Source organism: Adiantum capillus-veneris, chromosome 28 (assembly GCF_014529385.1).
Source record: "Adiantum capillus-veneris isolate H3 chromosome 28, ASM1452938v2, whole genome shotgun sequence".
In the NCBI taxonomy this organism is placed as follows: Eukaryota; Viridiplantae; Streptophyta; class Polypodiopsida; order Polypodiales; family Pteridaceae; genus Adiantum; species Adiantum capillus-veneris.
The window spans coordinates 55249621-55261969 of record NC_140958.1 but is presented as its reverse complement, the minus strand read 5'-3'; the positions used below and the strand labels follow the sequence as shown (position 1 = coordinate 55261969).

General features: G+C 42.4%; 1 pseudogene; it reads left to right on the top strand.

Annotated features, from left to right (window-relative positions):
• Positions 1-12349, top strand: part of LOC147420478 (uncharacterized) — a 41389-nt pseudogene that overhangs the window by 23309 nt on the left and 5731 nt on the right.

The following is a 12349-nucleotide window of genomic DNA, read 5'->3' as shown; positions in this document are numbered from 1 at the left end:
GTTCTTCTCAACATGCAGGCAAAGTTTGGATGGAGTGACACTAGCGTCACAACGCTTTTCAGGTGATCTATTACAATTAGTTTACTTTAATAAAACTCTAAATGTATAATGATCTGATAGATTTTTACACGACTGTATCATATTTTTATGTTGTGTAGATTGCTTAAAGAGCACATACTACCAGCTGACAATGTGATGCCAGATTCCCGAGATGAAGCAAGAAAGATTTTGCGAAACTTGGGGATGGATTACAATTCTATCCACGCTTGTCCTAATGACTGCATTCTTTTCAGAGGGGAATACATAGACATGGAGAAGTGTCCGAAATGTGATTCCGAAAGATATCGAGTAGATCTCCACGATACAAAAATTCCACAAAAGGTTTTGCGACATTTTCCTCTGCTTCCTCGCATCAAGCATTTCTTCGAATGTAAGTCCATGGCCACCCTAGCATCATGGCATGAGGAGAATAAATCTTCGGATGGTGTGCTACGAATTCCTGCAGATTGCGCAGCCTGGAAACATATAGATGGAACATGGTCGGATTTTGCCAGGGAAGCTCGAAATTTGCGCTTAGGCCTGGCTATGGATGGCGTAAATCCATTTGGTCAAAGATCAACATCTTACAGTGTATGGCCCGTTGTCATCGTCAACTACAACATTCCCCCGTGGTTGACTACGAAGAAGGGGCACCTATGGCTAAGCTTGATTGTGCCAGGGCGATATAAAGTGGAGAATATGGATGTGTATCTTCGTCCACTATTGGAAGAGCTACAACAATTGTGGATTGGCATAGAGGTGGTGGATATGAGCCGACACACAAGACGACGGAATGCTTTGATCAGAGGCATTCTAATGTGGACCATGCATGACTATCCCGGGCTAACAGAATGCTCAGGTGATCTATTGACACTCCTCACTTAGACACTGTAAATCTTGTTTTTTCCCATAGTTGATCTATTATCATGTGTATACATGCAGGGCTTCAAACAAGCGGATACAGAGCATGTGTCACATGTGGACCTAGGCTGAATGCACGTAGGGCGCCCTCACTGAAGAAGCAAATCTACAAAGGTCATCAAGCGTATCTTCCAGAGAATCATGTGTTACGCGACGGCTTTTTGGGAAGAGAGCCACCAAGGATGTCTGCACAAGCATGGTTAGAGCAGAAGGAGATGTGCGATGACGGATTGCCTCCAGGGATGAAGAGACTATCTCTATGGTACGAGTTACCATACTGGCCCCGACTCATGATCAATCACTTGCTCGATCCAATGCACATATTCAAGAATGTGGGTAATCTACTATGGGACCATCTGACCGGCAAGAAAGATACTTTGGGAGCCAGAGTTGACCTTAGAAATGTGGATCGTATGGAGAAATATTGGCCGCAAACAGCGTCTGATGGATCGATAAAACTCCCTAAAGCACCATGGATTTTCACAGGAGCCCAAGAACGCAAAGTAAAAGAGACCATTCGATCTTTGCGGACCCCCACTGGCGTAATGCACTCGCTCCGAACGTGTTTTACTAAAGAAGGAAAGCTTACCGGTTTGAAGTCACACGATTGGCATAAAATGTGTCAGGTACGTTCATAGTGGACTTTAATATCATTGCATAAAATGTGGACTTTAATACCATTGCTGCACATACTTTACAGTTTATTTTACCGGTTTCCATTGAGGGATGTTTGTTTCTCGACATCCGTAACACAATCTACAAACTTGCAAAGCTGGTGCAATGGATCTCACAAAAGGAGATCAACGTAGACTCCATACCATTCGCCAAACTAAATGCTGCGGAGCTTGTGTGCATGTTTGAGAAACATTTTCCTACTACCATGCTAACCATTCAGGTGCATCTTCTTGTTCACATAGTTGATGAGGTGGAAATAGTTGGCACAGTTCATTCCAGATGGATGTTCTTCTTAGAACGTTTCATGAAAACGCTTAAGGGATATGTGCGTCAAAAGGCACGTCCGGAGGGTAGCATGGCAGAAGGTTGGTTGGTATCAGAGTCCCTAGTGTACATTGGAGAGTGGCTAGACGGATTTGATAAAGCCCGGGATACGCTATGGCGAACCATAGATGATGAGAGCATATCTGGGATTGTCATGTGCAATCTCGGTGTTGAGAAGAAGATGACGGAAGATCTAGAGGCTAAAATCAACCGATTTTGCATGCTTCACAATCCAGTGATGCAAAAGTGGATTTCACAATATGAGGATGCAAAGGAAGAGCGACAAAGGGCACGAATCGAGTGGAGACGGGGAAGACGACCACCGATGCACTATCCGACGGTTCTGGAGAGCCTACCAACATTCATGAGCTTAAGATGGTTGCACAACCAATTGAAAAGCGCACAACAATGCGGTGACGAAGTGACTGAGGAAGAGTGGGAGTACTGTCGGGGTTGCGCGACCAAGGTAAGTTTGCAATGTACGACTAGCTAGTGACTTTATTTCTAAACGTTTGAACGGCCACTCATAATCTTTGTTCGGTGTAGTATAAGTCATACACAGCACCATGGTGTAACGGTCGACATTTTAGGGTGGAACGGATCGACAAAAAACGTTTTACTCAAGATTGTGGAATCATGGCAAAATTTGAACAGTCTAGTCGACGACGTTCCTCTGATGCAGATCCTGTGGTGGCGGAACTCACTTACTTCGGCACGCTAGAAGAGATTTTGAGGATCGATTACAGAGGATTTTTTGTTGACTTGTTCGACGTGCAATGGTTCAAGATAATCATGGAGGGTCGCAACGCTACTGTGCGTAGAGGAGAGTCTGGTTTTCTTGAGGTGGATTCTACTAAGAAATGGACTGACCTAAGAGACACTTTCGTACTACCCGAGCATTGTGAACAAGTAAGTATGTAAATAGTTAACATCCCCCTTTTACAAGTTAATATGTGCTTGAACGCTCTCATGTAAGTTATGTGGCTCTGGCAGGTAATATTTCATCCTACAAAGTCTACATCAAACTGGTGGTACGTGATAGAGGTAGCCCCTCGTAGTGGAAGGACGTATGAAGGCTACCATGTGCCAATCACAACGGCATCAATGCAGGAGATTAGAGAAGATGCTCAATCAGAAGCCGCTGCGGTGGTGCCAAACGAGCATCAAGATGCTACTACTCTATATGGGGTGCATGCAGAGGAGCTACAAAATGAAATGGAGGATATGTGTTTAAACGGAGAGCTCTATATAGATATACGAAGTTATGCTGAGTTATGCGAGGATGAGAGAGAGATCTCTTAAAGCCACAAATATTGTATTTGAACAATTTTGCTCCGTGTTGTAAAAGCTCTGGCTCTCTAAGTACCTTCCTTGGTGTATAACGCTCTTTTCTACTCGCGCTCACATCTTTTGATTGAAAATTCTGAGTTTTCGACTTGCCTCTTCTATCACTCAATTCATTGCGTCATTGTATTTATATGCGTCATTGTATTTAATGGTCTTTGCGTCATTGTCTACTCTATTCATTCAATATTAAGTTTAAATATTCGTGTGTTTAATGCAGGTATGGATGATGAGGAGTTTCTTTCTTCTTTGTCACCGCAGCAGAGACAGTGGTACGTGGAGCGTCATCGCTCTAGCGCATCATCGCGCGTTCCTACTCCATCCGCATCTCCCTCTCTTTCGGAGCATTCGGCGCGCTCCGAAGCTTCGGCGTCGACGAGACGATCTTCACACTCGTCTAGACACCGGCGCTCTAGTGGTGGCGGTGGCGGTTGTTGTGGGGATTCCGCCGCCGATGCCTCCACACCGCCTCGTGTTCGACGAGGCTCTTTACCCTCCCCTTCTTTGCCCGTCCTCACACCAGCCACAGCATCGCCATCTACGCCAGGTTTTGCGCAGCTGACTGTTCCTAGCAGCTACACACCTCTACCTACTCCGCCAGGAGCCACCCCACTCGACACTCCTCGCTTCGGGGCCCAGACGCCGGTGGAGACACCTGACGTCCGTACCCCCATTGACACGCCACTAGAGACCCCTGCCGGGACACCCAGGTTCACGCGTCACCGGCCAGAGGGCTTGCCTTACTCCGTCGACTTCAGCGGCGGCATCATCATGGATGATGACGGCAAGAAGGTGATCTCGCGCATGCGTGGTCTTTGCTCTCAGCTATTTAGACACTACATACTAAACAAATGGAGTGAAGTACCAAGTGATTTAAAAAACAGAGTCATCAGCATACTTCATGATAAGTTTCCCGTTCCAACACGGGATCAGCGCTTCAATGAAGACCTGATGAAGATTCGAATGCGCGAATACTGCAAACATAAGCGTTCCGAAGTGCAAAAAGCAATCAAGCATGGGTGGAACAGGCTAGATTGGCTGGCCAAAGAAGATTGGAAGAATGCGAAGAAAGCAGCGCGCGAGCATCCCGACAAGTGGAAGCAACAAAAGGATGCAGCCAGAGCGCGAGTAGAGGCAGGGAGCTCGCACCTTTTGGGGAGCGGTGGATGGGAATCATTTGAGACCGATTTTGTAAGTGTTTTCGCATTGCTCTTTATGTTCGATAGTTTAGGGTTTATGAGTTTTTTAATTCTAACATAATGAAATCTTTGTATGTTTTGACAGTGGTCGATGACAGGACGTGATCCCACACCGTACGAGCGCGAGTACGCAGGCAGGAAGGGCTTAAACGCCCTGATGGACATTCTCAGTTCTCGCGGCGGCATGGTTAGTATTAGAGTTTAATCTTTTTTATTTTTTGTATTGTTTTATAAATGTCGTTATATGTTTATACTTACTGAAAGTTGTCTTATTGTCTTTTTTTGCAGAATCCGACAGATACGCCGCTTGGACGCGATGAGACGTCTGACTAGACGACGTCAGTTTAGCCGTAGCTAGATAGCATTAGTTTAGGGTTTCTCATAGCTTATGTATCATGAGACGGATTTTATACGTCTTTTTGAACCATGTATATTATTACATTTGTCACCGCAGTTCATTTTGCCAATCAATTCTTTATGCCTATGATGTTGTACAATTGTCATTATTACATTTGCCAATCAATTCATTTTGCCTATGATGTGTACAATTGTCAATTTTACGCTTGTCAATTTTGCAAACAATGCGTCTTGTGGGTGACTATTTTGGGTCTATTATCTACCCTTGCACTTTTTTTAAAAAGTGAATCAAGTACAATATGGTTGATGGGTGGCAGGGCATTCAATGCCCTGTCACCATAAAAAATTTCTCTCAGGCGTTGCTATAACCGTCGCTATTTATGGCTCTGGAGCGTCGCTATAATTCTTCCCAAGGCAATTCCAACAACAACAACAACAATCGGTCCAAGGAGAAGGGAGTTTACAAAGGTAAAAATACACTCTCTCCTGAAGAGCTTGAAGCTTTTCGTAAGGACCATAAATGTTTTAAGTGTGGGAAACAAGGACATGGCTATCGTTCTTGCCCCAAGAGAAATGCCCGTAATGAGACTCCTAGCGCTTCCACTATCAAAGCCCCAAAAGAGGATGCTCATTGCAAAGGATCACCTCTCTCCTATGCTTGGGGAAAGGTAAGGGAGCATGATGCCTTCATCTTGTTTGACCCTTGCTCTACTCACAACTTCATATCATGGCCACTAAGTTGGGCATTCAAGATTTTGAGATGGGAGATACTGTAACTGCCGATGCAGCTTTCAAGGGACATCAAGCCTCCGTTACTCCCTTGATTGGGATGTTGAGTCTTCATGTTCAAAGCTACGTTGACAAAGAAGACTTATCTCTCCTCTCCAACATGAGGATATTATCCTAGGGGTACCATTAGTTCAACCACATGGCTGCCAACATGAAGTTCTCTGAAAGGAGAATCTACTTCATCTACAGGGAAAAAAGCATGTATATAGATGCTAGTGAGTACTATACCACTTGTAAATTCTCCTGCTTTTGATAAATCAATGAAAAGATCAGTTTCTGCGTACACAATTTTTGAAATGTCCTAATGTTTCACCAAATATAAATGGTAGGAATCAAGAAGAGTTAGACTTGTCTAATTTTCTAAAAGAATTCCAAGATGTGCTCATCGATGATATCCCTATGGACTTACCTCCAAAACAAGGGGATGATGACCATCGAATTGAGCTCTTACTAGGAAGCTCACCACCTAACAAGCCTCCTTATCAAGTTTCTCAAGCTCAACAAGAGGAGATCATGAGGCAAGTACAAGAATTGGTAGACAAAGGGATGGTGAGGCCTAACTCCTCTCCCTTTTGTTCTCCCATCCTTTTAGTGCAAAAGAAAGATGGTACATACCGCATGTGTGCGGACTATCGAGCACTAAGCCATATCACTATCGAAAACAAATTTCCCATACTGCGGGTAGAAGATTTGTTTGATAAGCTACAATGCTTTACCTACTTCAGTAGGATTGACCTTAAAAGTGGCTATCATTAAATAAGGATAGTGAATGAAGATATTCTAAAGACCGCGTTTCGTACAACGTTTGGTCTTTATGAATATCTAGTCATGCCTTTTGGCTTGAATAATTCACCAACCACGTTCAGTCATTTAACGGAGAAAATATTTAGACCCTATAAACAATTCACTAGAGTGTTCTTTGATGATATCATCATCTACTCCAAGTCCTTGGAGGAACACAAGCAACATCTCCATGTAATATTTCAAGCTTTGAGGGAGAACAAACTTTTTATTAATCAAAAGAAAAGCGAACTTTTCCTTCAAGAGATTCAATACTTAGGTCATATTATCTCTCGAGATGGTATCCGTATGGATCCATCAAAGTTGAAGGTAATAAAAGCATGTCCTAATCCAAGGAATCTACATGAGCTAAGAAGCTTTATTGGTATGACTATAGACGCTTTATAGAAAAATTCTCTCAAATAGCAGAACCATTACATGACTTAACAAAGAAGAACGTTAAGTACTCCTGGACGCTAAGGAGAAAAATGCTTTTAACAAGCTAAAAAAGAAGCTTACCTTCTAACCAATCCTTATGCTTCCATATCGCTCAAAGCCATTTGAGGTCCAATGTGATGCTTGTGGTGATTGCCTTGTAGCAGTCTTGCTTCAAGAAGGGCATGCCATAGCATATGAGAGTTGAAGGCTCAATACAGATGAATGGGTCTTGGGCATTTATGAGAAAGAGCTTTTAGCTATTTTACATGCCCTAGACACATGGAAGCACTATCTACTGGGGACTCCATTTATTTTGTGAATAGACCACCAAAGTCTCAAGTACTTCATGATGCAAACCAAGCTTTCTGAAAACAAGTGAGGTGGGAAATTTTTCTTTCGTAAGTTTATTTTCATGTTGCTCACATTGCTAGTAAGGACAATCAAGTGGCCCGGATGCACTTTCACGACGACCAAAAGCTAATGCAGTGTCTATATCAACTCACAATGATCTATCTTCTATGATAGACGAGTATGCTACCGAACCTGACTTTAAAGATATAATGTTAGCCCTTGAATTGGGGAAGAAAGAAGAACAATTCACCTTGCAGGATGGTTATCTTCTCCATGGCAATAGCCTATGTGTTACCCACTCTCTTCGTGAGAAAATCATGTATGAATCCCATGCTCCTCCCTATGTGGGGCATAGAGGCATTCAACCTACTCTGCGAGGAGTAGAGACGTACTTCTATTGTCCTACCATGAAAGTAGACATACAAGAGTATGTTTCAAAATGGGTGGTATGCCAAAAGACCAAGTATGATAAAGGGAAGCAACCTGGATTACTCCAGCCATTGCCAATCCCTAATTCACCATGGGAGAGTATATCCATGGATTTTATATTTTGATTATCCAAGTCTTTATATGGGAATACGAGAATCTGGATAATAGTCGACAGGTTTAGCAAGCAAGCACACTTTATTCCTGTCAAAAAGACTATCAAGGAACACCAAATGGCAACTCTCTTCATATCTCAGATTTTCAAACACCATGGAATTCCAACATCCATCGTGTTAGATAGAGATCCTTTAGGTACAAGATTGAATTTCTCTTTGGCCTATCACCCACAAACGGATGGCCAAAGTGAGATAGTCAATCTTATGATACTTGATCTACTAAAGATTTATGTTACAGAAGTAGACCAATGCTCACAATGGGAAAAGTACTTACCCCTTGTAGAGTATGCGTACAATAATATTGTCCATACTACTACGGAAAAGACACCTTTTGAATCATAGAGGAAAGACCTAAAAGTCCCTTGCTACTTAAAATACATGGGGAGATCTTCGCTGCCAATGACTATAGCCATGACCTACAAGAATATTTTCAAAAGATTACGGAGGCTATATCCATCTCTCAACAAAGGCAAAAAGCTGTACTGACAAGCACAGAAGGGCTATAACGTTCAAGGAAAATGATTGGGTCTTACTTAAGTTTCCCAAGGCTCGATTGAAGCAAACGACGGGCAAAAATCCTAAGGGCCATCAAAAGTATTATGCTAAACTAGCAAAAAGATACTATGGTCCTTTTCAAATCTTAAAGCTAATCAATGAGATGGCCTATCAACTCAAGCTTCCCAACCATTGGCTCATACATAATGCTTTTCATGTGAGCCTACTTAAGCCCTACAAAGGAGAGCCCCCAAGTGAACCAATTATTGAAGACCCTCCAAAAATCGAAGACCAAGAAGAGGTGCTACAACCCAAAGCTATCCTTCGGCATGAAGACAAGGTACTATGACATGGTAAGATTATCTGACAGTATCTTATTAAGCTCAATAATTATCTTTTTGAAGATTCTAGATGGATGCAAGGAATACAACTTAAGGATAGTATGAACCTTGTCATTGCTTACAATGCTACATTAGAGTAAGCATATGTACATGTTTCTTTTAAATGATTAATCCTTTTGTCTTATAAGAATAATTCTCTATTTATTGTACACAAATTTAAGTAATATGCATGCTTAGGATCATGTTTGTGATGACGACGTCTCTCAAACACCAAGTAGAATTCGTCACTCTACTTGGGAGAATGAAATGGACTAAAGAATAGACATGCTCACGGTAGCTACGTCTTCCAAGCACCAAATGGATTAGTCATTCATCTTGGAATGATATCGTAAGTTATAAAGGGATCCTCTACCTGCTAAGAAACATTGACTAATGACTAAGGCTTTATCTCTTCTACCTCATAGTCAAGGATGACTATGATTTCAAGAGAGAGGTAATGCCATAAAATCTAATATCTAACCAACCAAAATGATTTTCTCATATTAAACTGATCATTTAATGTGGGAGAATAAACGGGAACAAGGGTTAGGATATAGACATGTGCTTTTTGGATCTATCTCAACATGGGGCCAATGTTAAAGGGGTCCAAATGAGAGATGGTTTGTCAAAGAGCAAGGCTAGTTAATGGAGCTTAAAGACTTTAGCATTAGCTTCATTAAAGACCTCCAAAGGTTAGTGTTAAAAGTCCTTTGACCTTAGGCAAGCGAGGACTGTGCTTGAGGTGGGAACACGATCAACACATGAATTGCTTGTCGTGCTTGCTGACTAAGGTGCTTGAGGTGCTTGTCATGCTTGCTGACTAAGGTGCTTGAGGTGCTTGTCACGCTTGCTAGCTAAGGTGCTTGAGGTGCTTAATGACTAAGGTGCTAAGGTGCTCCATGACCAAGGTGCTTGAGGGGTTAAGGTGTTCAAAAAGTCAAAGCACGTCCCTACACAAGGGGGGGCGAGCCCTCATTGTAGGAGCTAGAGAGAGAACACACACACCCTCACACAAGGCAAGCTTGGTCTAAAGAAAGCAACTTGGACACTCGTCAAGTTTCTCTTCATGTTGCCCTCATAGTGTGCCTAAAGCCTATTGGTTGGCCTCTCAAGGGGTCCAATGATAATTTAGTTAATTAAATTAATTTTTTATGCATTTATCAAGTCCTCTCTCTCAAAGGGGAAAGGGGGACACTTGACCCAAGGCTAGCATGCTTTCTTGATATGCACTCTGTATGTGATTGGCCACGCTTGAAGGGGTCCAATGAGCTTTCAAGGGGGTCGAACAAAGCAAGGAGGGGGCTAGCTTGGGGGGTATACTCCCCCCCCCCCCCCCCACACACTCTCTCTCTCTCTCTCTCTCTCATTGTGTGAGGTGCAAAGTGCAAGAGCTCCATCTCCTTCTCCAAGCTTGTAGAGAAGTTGAGAGCCTACACCAACACTCTTGGCTATAGAATGCAAATCCAACCAAGAGACATGCTCCAATGCTTAAGCTTGACATCTTCTCCATGTTCATTACTATGCTATTATGTATGCTAAGCAAGAAGAGTGATGATAAGTGAAGAACTATTTCTTTCTCCTATGAATGTTTCTTCTTCCTCTTCCCTACCCTCATTCCCCGCTAGCTCTCTCCACCTTTGAAGGTGTTTGAGACCTTGGGACTGAGGCCGGGGATGGTTAATGATTTTACAAAGTCTATGTTATGCTCGTGATGCATGAAGCTTTCCATCTTCATTGCATCACCTAGGTCACAAGGAACACAAAGATTGTATTGTACCAAGTCTCTCTTGATGGGAGAATCTATAATACAAAAGCCTATTGGAGGGGGGACGGCTCTACATAAATCTGATCCTTAACTGTTGTCAAGTTCTCTAAACTCTCTCTCTTGCAAAAGTATTGTTCATGCCAAGTTAATTAAGTATTATTGTTATGTTGCTACCACTAATTAAGTTCACCTATATATTCTCTAAGTAGTCTCACAAAAATGCTCACTCTAATTCTTCTAATTCCGCTATTCTCAAAGTTCATAGGCCATTTTCATGTAAGGGCCTCAACTCCAGCTCAAATAATCTCATGTGGCACTGAGGCCTTCACTCATCAGCCAAGAGATCATAGAGACTAGAGGCCTCTCCATACATCTCCATTTATCAGTGCTACTAGAGCTTCCATAGTGGTCAAGTGAGGGTCCCCAAATCTGAACCCCATAAAGTATAGCTACCACTAGAGTGTCAAAAATCCATAGCTTTGTTTGAGGTTCTTGAAACTGAACCTGAGAGAGAGAGAGAGAGAGAGAGAGAGAGAGAGAGAGAGAGAGAGAGAGAGAGAGAGAGAGAGAGAGAGAGAGAGAGAGAGAGAGAGAGAGAGAGACTCCCAAACCAATCAACCTTGGCAATGAATAACTGAACATAATACATGGGGACAAGGGGGTCTCATATATACCCACCTTAGTAAATTGCCCTACCCAGACTTTGACAAATAAGAAATAAATACCTAAAAGCCAAAATAAATAATGGGATAATATTGGGCAGTTCACTCGAGGTGTCAAAACTCTAACACCCTCTTTGCAGCTCATAGTGGACATAAATAGTGAGACCAAGTTGATGAAGAAGCTACTATGGCCACCCCAACAACACCGGTGATGCTAGATACACCTCAAATTTGCTACCCTCAACTTTGTACCTTAGAAGAATGCCATCTTGAGCATCAATTGCCTTTTAGAAAATTTGAATTGTAGACCACACTACGTCCAAGAATCTCCATTCGTGAACACATCACATCCAACAAATACTCCAAGATAATGAAATGTGGAACACATCTTGTCCATGACCCGACCAACATCAATGGGTTGGTGCACTCATCCATGGTGTTTTAGATACGTCTGATTAGTTCCCTACCAAATGTATGTGCATTGAACTCCGACTCATGGGTTCAAACATCGATAAGTTGAACTCCAACACAAGGGCCCAAATAAATTATAGGGAGCACTGCTTGCCCCTCTCTGTCACTCACGAGCCTCTCTCTGGTTGAAGCTGGTGGCAGCACTGGTCTCCATGTGACTAGAAGGTGGGAGTCCTTGCCAGTGTAGACTCCACTACACCAGTAGTCTCTTTGTTGTCCTTCCCTTAGTCACTATCACTACTTTCCTCATGATGGTTGCTTTTACCCTTATCCTTTTTAGAACCTATGTCTTTGCCTTTGAATCTACAATCTTTAGACAAATGACCATGCTTTCCACAGTTGTAACAATTGTTCTTGGTATTCTTTCTAAAAATTGAAGGACACCTTTCTTAGAAATTTAAATTTTGCCTTGAGTTATCTACATGTCTTCCTCCTCGATGAGAAAAGAGATGAGATTATCAAATTTCAGCTTTTCCTTCGTGATTTGTAGTCGAAGTGTCGTAGACATCACTTCATATGCCTCAGGCAACTTCGTGAGAACCAAAGCAACTAATTGAGTACTGGTCAGTGCACTTTTTATAGCCAATAGTTGATCATGAATAACTGTAGCCTTCATAAGAAATGATTGCCTTGAACTTTCACGTGGAAACTTGATGGCAAATGATTGTCAAAGAAGGGTGACTGTTCGCATCGTAGAATCCCAATCAAACATTCCAACGAGCTTGAACCACATTTTGTTTTGGGAGTCTTCAAAGTC